Source organism: Leptonychotes weddellii, chromosome 5 (assembly GCF_054177405.1).
Source record: "Leptonychotes weddellii isolate Sample4059 chromosome 5, ASM5417740v2, whole genome shotgun sequence".
NCBI lineage: Eukaryota > Metazoa > Chordata > Mammalia > Carnivora > Phocidae > Leptonychotes > Leptonychotes weddellii.
The window spans coordinates 137,466,119-137,479,918 of record NC_138373.1 but is presented as its reverse complement, the minus strand read 5'-3'; the positions used below and the strand labels follow the sequence as shown (position 1 = coordinate 137,479,918).

Genomic DNA, 13,800 nt, shown 5'->3' with positions numbered 1-13,800 from the left:
CAAATTCCGGACTTCCAGCTCTATTACAAAGCTGTCATCATCAAGACAGTATGGTACTGGCACAAAAACAGACACATAGATCAATGGAACAGAATAGAGAGCCCAGAAATGGACCCTCAACTCTATGGTCAACTAATCTTCGACAAAGCAGGAAAGAATATCCAATGGGAAAAAGTCCCTTCAACAAATGATGTTGGGAAAATTGGACAGCCACATGTAGAAGAATGAAACTGGACCATTTTCTTACACCATACACAAAAATAAACTCAAAATGGATGAAAGACCTAACTGTGAGACAGGAATTCATCAAAATCCTAGAGGAGAACAGAGACAGCAAGCTCTTCAACCTCAGCCGCAGCAACTTCTTGCTAGATATGTCTCCAAAGGCAAGGGAAACAAAAGCAAAAATGAACTACTGGCATTCATCAAGATAAAAAGCTTCTGCACAGCAAAGGAAACAGTCAACAAAACCAAAAGACAACCTACAGAATGGAAGAAGATATTTGCAAGTGACAGATAAAGGGCTAGTATCCAAGATCTATAAAGAACTTATCAAACTCAACACCCAAAAAACAAATAATTCCATCAAGAAATGAGCAGAAGACATGAACAGACATTTTTCCAAAGAAGACGTCCAAATGGCCAGCAGACACAAAAAATGCTCAACATCATTTAGCATCAGGGAAATACAAATCAAAAGCACAATGAGATACCACCTCACACCAGTCAGAATGGCTAAAATTAACAAGTCAGGAAACAACAAATGTTGGCGACGATGCAGAGAAAGGGGAACCCTCTTACACTGTGGGTGGGTATGCAAGCTAGTGCAACCACTCTTGAAAACAGTATGGAGGTTCCTCAAGAAGTGAAAAATAGAGCTACCCTACAACCCAGCATTGCACTACTAGGTATTTACCCCAAAGATACAAATGGAGTGATCTGAAGGGGCACCTGCACCCAATGTTTATAGCAGCAATGTCCACAATAGCCAAACTATGGAAAGAGCCCAGATGTCTATTGACAGATGAATGGATAAAGAAGATGTGGTATATATATACAATGAAATATTACTCTGCCATCAGAAAGGATGAAATCTTACCATTTACATTGACGTGGATGGAACCGGAGGTTATTCTGCTGAGCGAAATAAATCAATCAGAGAAAGACAATTATCATATGGTTTCACTCATATGTGAAATACAAGAAACAGCACAGAGGATCATGGGAGAAAGGATGGAAAACTGAATGGGAAGAAATCAGAGAGGGAGACAAACCATCAGAGACATTCCTTAACCATAGGAAACAAACTGAGGGCTGCTGGAGGGGAGGTCAGTGGGTAGATGGGGTAACTGGGTGTGGGCATTAAGGAGGGCATGTGATGTGATGAGCACTGGGTGTTATATGCAACTGATGAATTACTGAACTCTACATCTGAAACTAATGATGTACTATGTGTTGGCTAATTGAATTTAAATTTTAAAAAAAGATGCTCAGCATTCTTAGTCACTAGGGAAATGCAAATCAAAACCAATGAAATACCACTTCAAACCCAGTAGGATGACTATAACCAAAAAGATAAGTAATAATAAATACTGGCTAGGATATAGAGAAGCTGGAACCCTAACACATGACCCATATGACCCAGCCGTTCTATTCCTTAGTATATACCCAGCTGAACTGAAAACCTATATCTACATAAAACCTTGGACATGAATATTCATAGCAGCATAATTCACAACAGCCAAAAAGCAGAAAGAACCCAGGGCCCTTCAGCTGATGAATGGATACACAGAATATGGTATATCTGTACAATGGAATATTATCCTATCAACAATAGCTAAGTTATGGATAGAGCCCAAATGTCCACTGACTGATGAATGGATAAAGAAGATGTGGTATATATATATATACAATAGAATATTACTCAGTCATAAAAAAGAATGAAATCTTACCATTTGCAGTGATGTGGATGGAGCTAGAGCATATTATGCTAAGCAAAATAAATCAGAGAAAGACAAATACCATATGATTTCACTCATATGTGGAATTTAAGAAACAAAACTGATGAACATGGTGGGAGAGAAAAAGAGAGAGAGGCAAACCATAAAAGAGACTCTTAACTATAGAGAACAAACTGAGGGTTGCTGGAGGGGATGTGGGAATGGGGGCTGGGCTCAATGGGTGATGGGCATTAAGGAGGGCTCTTGATGTGATGAGCACTGGGTGTTATATGTAAGTGATGAATCACTAAATTCTACTCCTGAAACTAATATTACAACTATATGTTAACTAACTAGAATTTAAATAAAAACTTGAAACATAAAAGAATAAATGAAAAATAATGGATGCAAAGAAAGCTATGTATTTTTTTAAAAAGGAATATTATCCAGCCATAAAAAGGAATGAAGTACTGATGCATGCTACAACATGAATGAACCTTGAAAACGTTATGCTAAGTGAAAGAAGCCAGACACAAAAGACCACATACTGTATTATGTCTTTTATATGAAATGTCCAGAATAGGCAAATCCATAAAGACAGTAGTGGTTGCCAGGAGTTGGGGAGAAATGGGGAGTGACTGATTAATGAGCATGAGGTTTCTTTTGGGAGTGATGAAAATGCTCTGGAATTAGATGGTGGTAATTATTGCACAACATTTTGATATATTAAAGACCACTGAATTGTACACTTTAAACATGGTTAAAATGATAGATTTTATGTTACATGAATATAATTGCAATAAGAAAAATCAATAGCTAAACAGGCAAACAAAAAACCCATGGTTGGTTATAGAGGAATTTTGTAGAATGAATATATTTCTTTTAAAGTCCTGATCATTAAGCTGTTTCTAAAAGCAATAGCTTTGAATGGATGGGTATTGAAGAAAACTAATTCTTCCAAAAGCCTTGGCTGTTGTTTCTGGCCATATACAGATGATCACAGATTTCGTAATGACTCTGAATTCTGATAGAGTTGCCAAACAAGCTTTAGGTTTTTTTTTTAAATATGAGCATACTCAATCATGAAGACTACATTTTATAAGATTCACCTAGAAACAAGCAATTTTCCGATATGAAAAGAAGCATCTGAATGAATTAATTAATTCAACAACAAAAGACTATGGAAGAAAACATGCCCTAGCAACTGGCTTCTTGTACCACAATCAGGGGCTCATTTATCTTAAACAAGTCAACTTTTGTAATACCCTCTGTACTGTATAGAATACTGAGTGACAGTCAAACAGAGCTGTCAAGAAAGAAGGAAAACAGTGGGAAATGTGAACTGGAATGAATTAAATTTAAAAAAAACAAAACTGTGTAAGAGAATGCAAAATAGTCTCTGACAAGGAATTTTCCTTTAAAATAACCAGAAGCTATGTGAACACATTGAGCAAGTGAATGTCAGTAGGATGAAAAGTACTTATTAATCCCCCACAGCACTTCTAATAGAATTTACCTGGCCCCCAACTCATTATAAAAACCATCTAAATCCGAAAAGACATTGAATAAAACCCCACAAATCCTTCCTCCATTCTCGTGTCAAATGCTGCTTGACAGATAGGTTGCTTACAAAATGAGTTCTTCTAGTTTTTGCCTTCACTCCATTTCCCAGGTTCTGGTCTCATAGTTATTGTGTTAATAGTTTTAACAATATATTAGAAATTATATACTGTTAATTCCACTTTTGCTTTTTTTTTCTAAAATTATTCAAATTAAATAGGTACTAAGAAATTGAAAGTGATATGATCTCTTTTCCCCTCAAAGAGATTTTATCGTGGGAAGCTATTTTAGGTGTTGGTGGGAAGGGAAAAAATCCTCCTGATTACATCATTGTTCTAAGACGGGGACTTTTTTGAGGACTCTCTTGGGAGCTCTGTTCCCTGTTCTGTCACTGATTTGCGTTGTGACCTCGGAAGTTTCAGTGTACAAAGACAAGTGCAAAGTGAAGTGATGAAAACAAAACTGAGATCAAATGAAGAACAGAGATGGAGCAGGTAGAATAGCTACGTAGCAACTGTCATAGTAACTGGACACAGTGACCAGAGAGCAATTTGGTTTGAAAGAAATTTCAAATAACTTAGCTATATAATGACATAGTTTCTTACACAGTTTTGTCAAAAACTCAAACTTTGCCTAAGGACAAGAACTACAGCAAGAATCTAATGATATTTGTCAGTCTTCTCTTATTCTATATCTTTTTTTTTGTTTTTAAAGATTTTTACTTATTTATTTGACAGAGAGAGACACAGTGAAAGAGGGAACACAAGCAGAAGGGGAGGGAGTGGGAGAGGCAGAAGCAGTCTTCCCACCGAGCAGGGAGCCCGATGCGGGGCTCGATCCCAGGACTCTGGGATCATGACACAACCCAAAGGCAGACGCTTAACGACGGCGCCCCTCTCGTTCTATATCTTAAAGCTGAAGAAATTGTGGCTATTATGGAGAAGAGAAGCCAATTTGATATTATATGGCAAGAAAGCCTTAAGATACACTGAAATAAACATCTTAAAATCATAGTGCCTTACTATACTGTCATTGTACACATGCAAATCTGAAACCAAATTATGCATATATTCTAGCTCTATTCACTTGTAGGATTTATCCAAATAAATATGTCTGTTGGACATACATCATTTTTAAAAACCCAGTAGTCAGAAATAATTCTTAAAACCCACTGGAAAGAAATAACAAATAGAAAACAGTTCTATGCAATGAAGTAATGGTGGGGGGAAAATCGCATAAGTTGGTAATAGAATGATCTTATCTAAGTGTAATCTTCACAAGCCTCCTGAGCATCACAATATTTAGTTCCATGCTATTTGTATTTTTATGGCAGAAATATTTATTACAGTCCCCAGAGGAAAGATAAAGTACCTGATGATACTGAAAAGAGGAAGCCAGTAGAATCAATCTTGTGAAAATATAAGACATCAAAACCCATTTGGCTATATAAAGCAAGTTGAAATTCCATTTGTAGAAGTACAGGCTTAAGCAGTCTTGATAGATGGAAGAACATGTGCAGGATAAGAAATGGCAGTGTTAAAGAATACGTTTTTTAAAAGATTTTATTTATTTATTTGAGAGGAAAGAGAGCACAAGCAGGGGGAGCGGCAGGCAGAGGGAGAAGCAGACTCCCCGCTTAGTGAGGAGCCCCATGCAGGGCTCGATCCCAGGATCCTGAGATCACGACCTGAGCTGAAGGCAGACACTTCACCGACTGAGCCACCCAGGTGCCCCAAGGATAATTTTAAGAGTGAAGTCATGACTCTCGTTCAGATATAAAATAAACACAAGTCAAAAATTTTATTTAACTCATTAGTTAATGAAGGACCAGTAAGACATTACAACTTACTCAAAGGAAAATTCAAAGAACCACACCTCTATAGACAAATAAAGAATGCTGAATATACTTACAGATAGAATGCAAAGCATCTTTCTCAAAAGATAGTACATTTAAACCTATTAAGCCCCTGGTAATAAATAAAAGTAGTCCCTATCCCTGACTCACAAAAAGAAGAGATTTTCTTTGTTCTAAGAAGTCATTACTCTGAAGGATGAGAGAGAATCCTACCTAAGATTACTCAAGGACCCCAAATTTAAACTGAAGTGCTCACTTACAAAAAAATACATTGTTGAGTCAATAGTACATTTTAAAACAATGGGAATATTTTAAGACCTCCTTTCACTTGGCTTTTTAAATGAGGTTACTTTATTAACAATATTTTTAAACCCAAAAGTGTTTTGTAATTTATCTAAAGGCACAAATTTTGCTCTTCTCTGCCCTGAAGCAGTTTCTGCCCTCCTTTATGCAGATAGCTATGTTTAGGGAGTTTGTTTTTGCTTTCTTTTGTTTTGGCTTTGACCAATCATCTAATTTTTTCAAAAGGGACCATGATGTATGCTGAAAGATAACCCACAAAACTTGATTTTAGTTCTTAGTTTAGCTGTCTTACTATTTTAAAAAAAGATCTGCTGATGGGGTGCCTGGGTGGCTCAGATGGTTAAGCGTCTGCCTTCGGCTCAGGTCATGATCCCAGGGTCCTGGGATCGAGTCCCACATCGGGCTCCCTGCTCAGCGGGGAGCCTGCTTCTCCCTCTGCCTCTCTCTCTCTCTCTCTCTGTCTCTTATGAATAAATAAATAAAATCTTTAAAAAAAAAAAGAAAAAAAAGATCTGCTGAACCACATCTTTAAACAATCTTGGAATAAATGTACACAATTTGGAGTACACAAATTTGGTAGCATTTGAAAATCTTGTGTGTTTGTGTATGCATGTTTCTGAATACTACTTCAACTCAACTCCTGATTTTTTTTTTATTCTTATGTTAATCCCCATACATTATCAACTCCTGATTTTTTATGGTAAAGAGCATGCACAATGGCACAAATAAATTGCCATTTAGATACACAAATCACAGTTTGGGGGCATACAAAATTTTGTACATAAAAAAATGGAAATAACCCAGCAACCCGAATCTAAAAATATATCTGAATCATTAGGTTATGTACAGTGTTCTCACTTAACCATTCTCCATAACCTAAATTACTACTGACTATTACTGCTATTAATAACCTAAAATAATACTGACTATAAAAATCACCACACTATATGATATTGCCATCCCTACCAGATCACATCTAATAGGGAGAGTAAATAACATAAAAGAGGTGCTGTCCACAAAGGGCAAATCTTTAATTAGAGTTCATTTACATTCCTGTTATCATCTTCATTTGTAAATTTATCCACTGGAGTTTCTGAGAAGTAAAACTTCCATTGGCCCAGAAATGTTCCCTAGGAGGCATTAGAATTTTCAGTACTCAGGTTTTGCACTGAACCAATGAGATCCTCTATATGCCCTCAACTTATTTATGCCAGGTGTGGGAGATGGGGGCCAATCTTCCAGTATTCTCCTATCTCCAAAACTGCTAGGCTTCTCCCAGAGGAATAGGACTAATAATCTACTCAAGACCAGAACCCCCATGAAATGACTCACTTTGAGTCCAAACCAGCCTCTGTCCTGAAGAACTCTTCAAGGACAAATTGTTTTGGAACACATCTGTTTTATTGAGGTAACACCATAAAGGGACTTGGCATACTACTCCCTAGGGTTTTATCGTAGCGTAGGTTAGGGATTAAGATGATGCTGCTCTAGCAGTTACTGGCTTTTGTGACCTTAGGTAAATTATCTAAACTCTTTGAACTTCAGTTTCCTCCTTTGTGAAATGGCAATGATCATTGTACCTACCTTATAGGATCCTTGTGTAAATCCAAGGAGTTAATACTTATACAGTAAACCAGAATAGTGCCCAGTACATAGTGCTACTCAATATTATCTACTACTACTATTGTTGTTATTTATCATCATCGTTATTGTTATTATTATTCTCATTCCTCTCCATGACTGACCCATGTTCCTTAACCTTACAGATCTTCCAGAACAACTAGAGATGACTACTACAGATAAGAACATATTTACCAACATGCCTTGCCCCGATGTGAGCTAGGATACACCTTATAGGAGGCACTCTGGACAAACCTGAATGTCTTTCAATCCTATTCTACCCAAAATCCTGCTTCGTGACAAACAATTGAAAGTATCCTATTCCCACTTCAAATGCATAATTGGTACCCTGCCTTCTTGGCAAGTTTATAAAATGGAACTAAATCCAATAACTAATGTTATCAATGCTCCATTAAAATATATTTACCGGGCGCCTGGGTGGTTCAGTCGTTAAGCATCTGCCTTCGGCTCAGGTCATGATCCCAGGGTCCTGGGATCGAGCCCCGCATCAGGCTTCCTGCTCCGCGTGAAGCCTTCTCCCTCTCCCACTCCCCCTGCTTGCATTCCCTCTCTCGCTGTGCCTCTCTCTGTCAAATAAATAAAATCTTTAAAAAAATAAAATAAAATATATTTACCGAATGAAAAAAAAATTAACACATTTATTGAAAACCTATTATATGTCAGTTACTGGAGATTCAAAGAAATTTAACCCACAGTTTCTTCCCTCAAAGGGCTTACAGTCTGGGTGCCTGGGTGGCTCAGTCTTGAAGCGTCTGCCTTCGGCTCAGGTCATGATCCCAGGGTCCTGGGATCGAGTCCCACATCAGGCTCCCTGCTCCGCGGGCAGCCTGCTTCTCCCTCTCCTACTCCCCCTGCTTCTGTTCCTGCTCTCACTATGTCTCTCTCTGTCAAATAAATAAATAAAATCTTAAAAAAAAAGGGGGGGCTTACAGTCTAGTGGAGAGAGGCAGATAAGCCCATGATTACCATACGGTGTATCAAATGCAGTTTTCCTATGAAATTTGCACTGGTTACCCTCATGCTTTTTTCCAGCTCTATCAGCCAAAGCAAGGTTCTTGGCAAGATAGCGAACGTAGGCATAGTTTGTCTTTGGCTCCTTCCCTTTTCCCCTAAGACATTCCCTTCCTCCTAGTCAGGAAGCCACTTCCTCCTCTAGGCAACTCTGAGTCCAGTTCTAGGATTGAGAACAGATGGTTATAATCCCAGCTGATATGTTTGTTGATAATAATTAAGGGGCAACAATAATTGCCCCTTTTGAGCATAAGAGCATTTTTGTAGGGAGCTCCTGGACCTACAACCCCATTTAAAGCTAAAGGAATGAGTTTCTACGGGAAGAATTTCAGGCAACTGGCTAACTGAGACGAGAGAAGTCTCAAAGCACTGGCCAATTGTCATTCTTTAATCATAATTGTTTCTGCTTTATACCTATCTTTATTTTATTGCCTGTACTTTCTTCCAAGAGCTGTTTTCTCTAGTGTCCAAGTTCAGACCGATGAATGGATTGTAAAACTTTTCAGTTGGTTGCATTCTTGCTATATATATTATTGGGCAAGGGTTTGGAATACTCAGCCTTCAACCTTTTTTGCCCCATTCTGACAGTATGTTTCAAGCCCCCTTTTCCACCAAACTCAATTATTATGCTTCATATTCACCATAGAACTCCCACATCTTCTGTTAAATTAAAACATGCAAACCTTTAATGGGGAAAAGGAATATTTTATTTGTTAATGAAAAGACATGTTTTCCTCACAATGCCTTCTATTCAAAGGTTGGTGCCGTAGCATTGTTGTCTGCGTTTTTGTCCCACATACGAGGAGCAGGCTCTAACAGGCTAGCCCGTTATTAGAATTTATCTCTTTGCATGCATAAGAAGTTCATTCTTTTAGAAGTTAATCCTTTTCTTCTAAAAGGGACATACTATCTCTTTAGAAATTAATCAGTTTTTGCCTTCACATTTTGTCTTAAATTGCTGTGTAGCATTGTTCCACTTCTAAATCATTTGTCATAGCTAAATGGAGTTCCGTGAATTGCTGCAGCTGCCTGTAAGTGGGCATTTTCCTTTGGTTCATAGAATAGGCACTGTTTGCATTCTCTTTTCACAAACATTTTTTAAAGTTCCAATGACAGCATGAAAAGAAGACTCATTTGCCATTGGAATTCAAAGTTGAATGGGAAAGATGAAAATAAAATCATGTATATGTAAACGATGGCACCAAAGCACAAGAAAATCACCTACTTTATGAAATTCAAGAATTTCTGAATACTTAGCTGTAAAGTCTTTTTCCCCCCACTAATTTTCATTCTAATTTTTAGTAGGACACGAACAACAGCTGTTCCTTTCTTTCTTGGAAAGCAGTTGGGAAGCAAATTTTATCAGGCATTTCTAAAAGAATTCAATTAATGCTCCAAAGCATTAACCAGATTGATTTTTTGCTCCGGTAATTTCCATTATGGTGAATGTCTGTAGCAAGCATCACTGGATGATGAAGTATACCTTTATTTGGAAGGCAGGAGTTAGAATGATATTTAGTCTATAATTTCTTTAGTCACAAGCAGTGGGGGAAATGCAGCAGGGGAGGAAAACAGTAGGAGAAAAATAAAAAGAATAGAATTTATGTTCATTTAGGTATAGTCAGTATCAACAAATGAAAGTCTGTCTTCAGAGACTATCTATTAACATTTACTTCTTCATTTGTGACACAAGAAGTGCCTGCAGCAAAGAAGATACTCTCCTAGCTCTCCCTTGTTTGGTTTTCAGATGATCTGGGAATGTTCTGCTTTTGTGAGATGGCAGCAAGACCCGGCCACATAAGTCTTCTTTGGTAGTTCAGAAAAGATTATGGATAGTTGCCTACAACCAATCAGTATTCCCAACACAGAGAAGCAGGCCTTAAAATCATAGAACCCTAAGACTGGTAGGACCCTAAAAGTTGTCTAAGCCAATCTCCCACCTGATGTTTACGTATTCTACAACATCTTGATAAGTGATTGTCCAATGCATACACCTCACACTACCAATGATCCAATTCTCGCAAGCTTTTTTTTTTTTTTGACAGAGAGAGAGAGATAGTGAGAGCATGAACACAAGCAGGGGGAGTGGGAGAGGGAGAAGCAGGGAGCCTGATGCAGGGCTCGATGCAGAGCTCAATCCCAGGACCCTGGGATCATGACCTGAGCCAAAGGCAGACGCTTAACAACTGAGCCACCCAGGCGCCCGCAATTCTCACAACCTCTTGCCATGACCAATTTACTCAACTCCATGGTTGCAAACTACTAGAAGGTCTTCTGCCCAAAAAGGAACAACAATGAAGAAGCAGCTTTTCGAGGCAAGACCTATCAATCTTCCAGTGATGGATGTGAAAGATAATAATTTCCTCATTTTGCCCCCACCCTAGATTCCCATGTTTGTAGCCTCAAATATGAAGAAATTGCATTTTCTCTCCTTATCTATTTGGCTCTAATATATATTTGTCACTAAAGTGCATAGCTACTAATGAGCATGCTGTTCTAATGAGCATGCTGTTCCAATAATTGCTTAAATTAGCGGTTCAAAGTATGCATGAGTCCTTCCCTATAAGTATGCTAAAAATGACTTGCAAATAGGGTAATATTAACAACAAATAAATAATATTAGATACAAGTAGGAAAATTTTTGACATTAACAGAATAAAGTACTTAGTATAAGAAAGGGGGTTATGAAATGCATAGAATAACCAGAATGCCAAGGTGTACCTCGTAGATAATTAGGAGTTATAAACTTGTTGTTAAAGTCAATTTCTCCTTTCAGACACCACTCTTCTTCAGCTACACCTTAGGTACATAATCCCATTTTCCTGCCCTTTATCTAATTCATGTTTGTGTACCAAACTAGAGCTATGTTTAACTTGTTACTAAAGTTTCCTTTTTTTGTTTTTTGTTTTTTTTTTCAATAAAGACCTAGTTTTACTTGCACATTTTTCACAAGCATCAAATAGTGGGTGATCTTTCAAGCTTGAACAGTAACAGTTGTATCGCTGAGGAAGGACTTCTTGTTTCAGATGGTCTAGATAATGATTTACAGCTATTTTTGGTAATTCTCAAAATGACAGCTCCTTGAATTTTTCTGTGTGCAGAAAAATTTGCTGGGCTGGCATTTTTCAGACCCTGGGAGGTTCATCCCAATTCTCAGCATGTGGGAGCAAGGGAATGCTCTGAAATCTTTACTCCAGAGGGAACTGACCTGTCCCCATTTTCTTGTGATACATGTGAATGTTTGATGAGGTTTCCCTAGATGTCTGTGGCCTCCTGAGGCCTGGAATTTGTGGGCCAGGGTTAACCTAGGAGCTGGGTGAAATTACTTATAGGCCTTGGGCATTCCAAGACCAAACCTGATAAATTGACCTATAATGATAGTTTAGTTCCTCTAAAGAAAATGAACAATACTTCACAACATCTATCTTTATACAGTACTCAATAAATGGTTGTTTAAAAGGAGAAAGGATGCTAAAAGGCAATAAAATAAGAATTAACAGCATTTTAAATTTTTGAGCATTATCAGAAAATACATGTGAGTGCCATGGGCTGTTGGAAACCATAAACTGAGGTAAAAAAACAAACCCATAAACTGGTGTGTGTATATATATATATATATACATCTTTACTATATATACATATATATATAGTAAAGAAATAGTAAAAGAGGAAGTAGAAGAAAGAACACAAGAGACAAGATAGGAATGAGGTAGAAAGAAGGTTTTTTTAGAAAGAAGGTAAGAAAGTGTATTTAATATACCTTTTAATCATTTCCTTATTCAAAGATCTTCAGTGGATCTTCAGTACCTACAGGGTAAATTCCAGCATCCTAAGCTGATATTTAATGTGTTCCATGATCTATTTAGAGCTCACCTCCCCAACACATGCCCTCTTTATTTATGGATTTTTCCCAGAATATTCCTTTGGGTTTCTTATCTTCTTTTGTCTTTGTCCCTAAGGAAAATCCTATGTGTTCTTTAAGACACAGCCTTGAGGACTAAGAAGTTTTATACAAATAGCATTTATGAACCTTGGTCTTTACCATATTTACTTTAGACTTAGCATTTTCTAAAATGCCTCCCTCAGATAGTACTCCACATAACAGCAGTGGTGAATTAGGGGTGGCTTATTCTAGGAATTCTGACTCTAATGCCATCAAATATTTGTATCCTAGGAGTTCTGTACGTGGGTTTTTTTTTTTTTTTTTACAGGTTATAGAATTTAGACAATTACAAAACTACTCTTCCCACTAATTTTCATTATGCTACCAACTTCTGCCAGTGGAAATGTGTCACACAGGTAGAACGGTGTCTTCACTTTACTAAACTCTTCAACTTTGGGAGATTTTTCTTACTCATTTTTTCCAAAGACTCTATTTTGCTAGAAATCAGCATCCAGCTTTTACTGAAAGCCTTTAGAGAATCTTCCCATGCCAAAGTTATTTGAAAAAGAGTTTCTATTTTTTCATCATGATAAGGAATGTTGAGTTTAAAAGATTTAATAAAAGCAGTAAGACTGGAGCATTTCTACCAGAATATATGAAAAATCAGATTTCCAAGAGCTGGGATAAAAAGACCACACTCTTTTTTTTTTAAGATTCTATTTATTTATTTGAGAGAGAGTCAGAGATAGCAAGAGAGAGCACAAGCTGGGAGGAGAGGGAGAAGCAGGCACCCCTCTGAGCAGGGAGCCCGACACGGGGCTTGATCCCAGGACACTGGGATCATGACCTGAGCCAAAGGTAGATGCTCAACTGACTGAGCCACACAGGCACCCCAAAAGACCACACTCTTATAGAGCAGTAAAAATTAAATTCCTGCAGATATCCAAATTCAAGTGCACATTTGTCTTTAGAACTCACCTGCATGTGTGAAGGGAGATGTATCTTACAACTCTGTGGGACTTTACATATAAACAGCTCCTAGGAGAGATAGTCACAAAGAGAAACCTAAGAAAACACTCAACACTTGGGTATTCAAGTGTATTCAAGTGTAACTCAATGCACACTTGGGTATTCCAAGACCAAAGTCAGTAAGTTGAATCTGTAACACCAGCTCAGTTCCTATAAGGAAAATTAACAAAAATTTCTGCAACATCATTGTACTCTAAGGAGCCAATCTTATCTTTAAAAAAAGTTATACTTTAATCAATCCCTAAGAACTAAAGGGACAGCTATAATTAATTTTCATTTAGTACAAAAACCTTACATTACAATATGCAGAAATGAAATTTAGCAAGATGGCCACCAAAATCATTATTTATGAAACTTTGCAGATTACAACACTTAGGCCTCATGTGGATCATTCACAAGTAGCCTGCAGTCCTCCGGGCCCTATATAATTCCTGCACTTGAATATTTTGTGAGCATAAGGTCTATAGTAGTCATATCAGACTTGGGTAATGCATGATCCAAAGTGCCTCCACCAGTGGAACCAAAGACATGTGCTAAGAGAATTGAAAGAGAAAGGGGCTTCTGGGCATGAAAACACA

General features: G+C 37.6%; 1 protein-coding gene across 10 annotated transcripts in view; it reads left to right on the top strand.

Annotated features, from left to right (window-relative positions):
- NTN4 (netrin 4) overlaps window positions 1-13,800 on the top strand; it is a 137,449-nt gene that overhangs the window by 53,056 nt on the left and 70,593 nt on the right. The gene's annotated exons all lie outside the window — the stretch shown is intronic.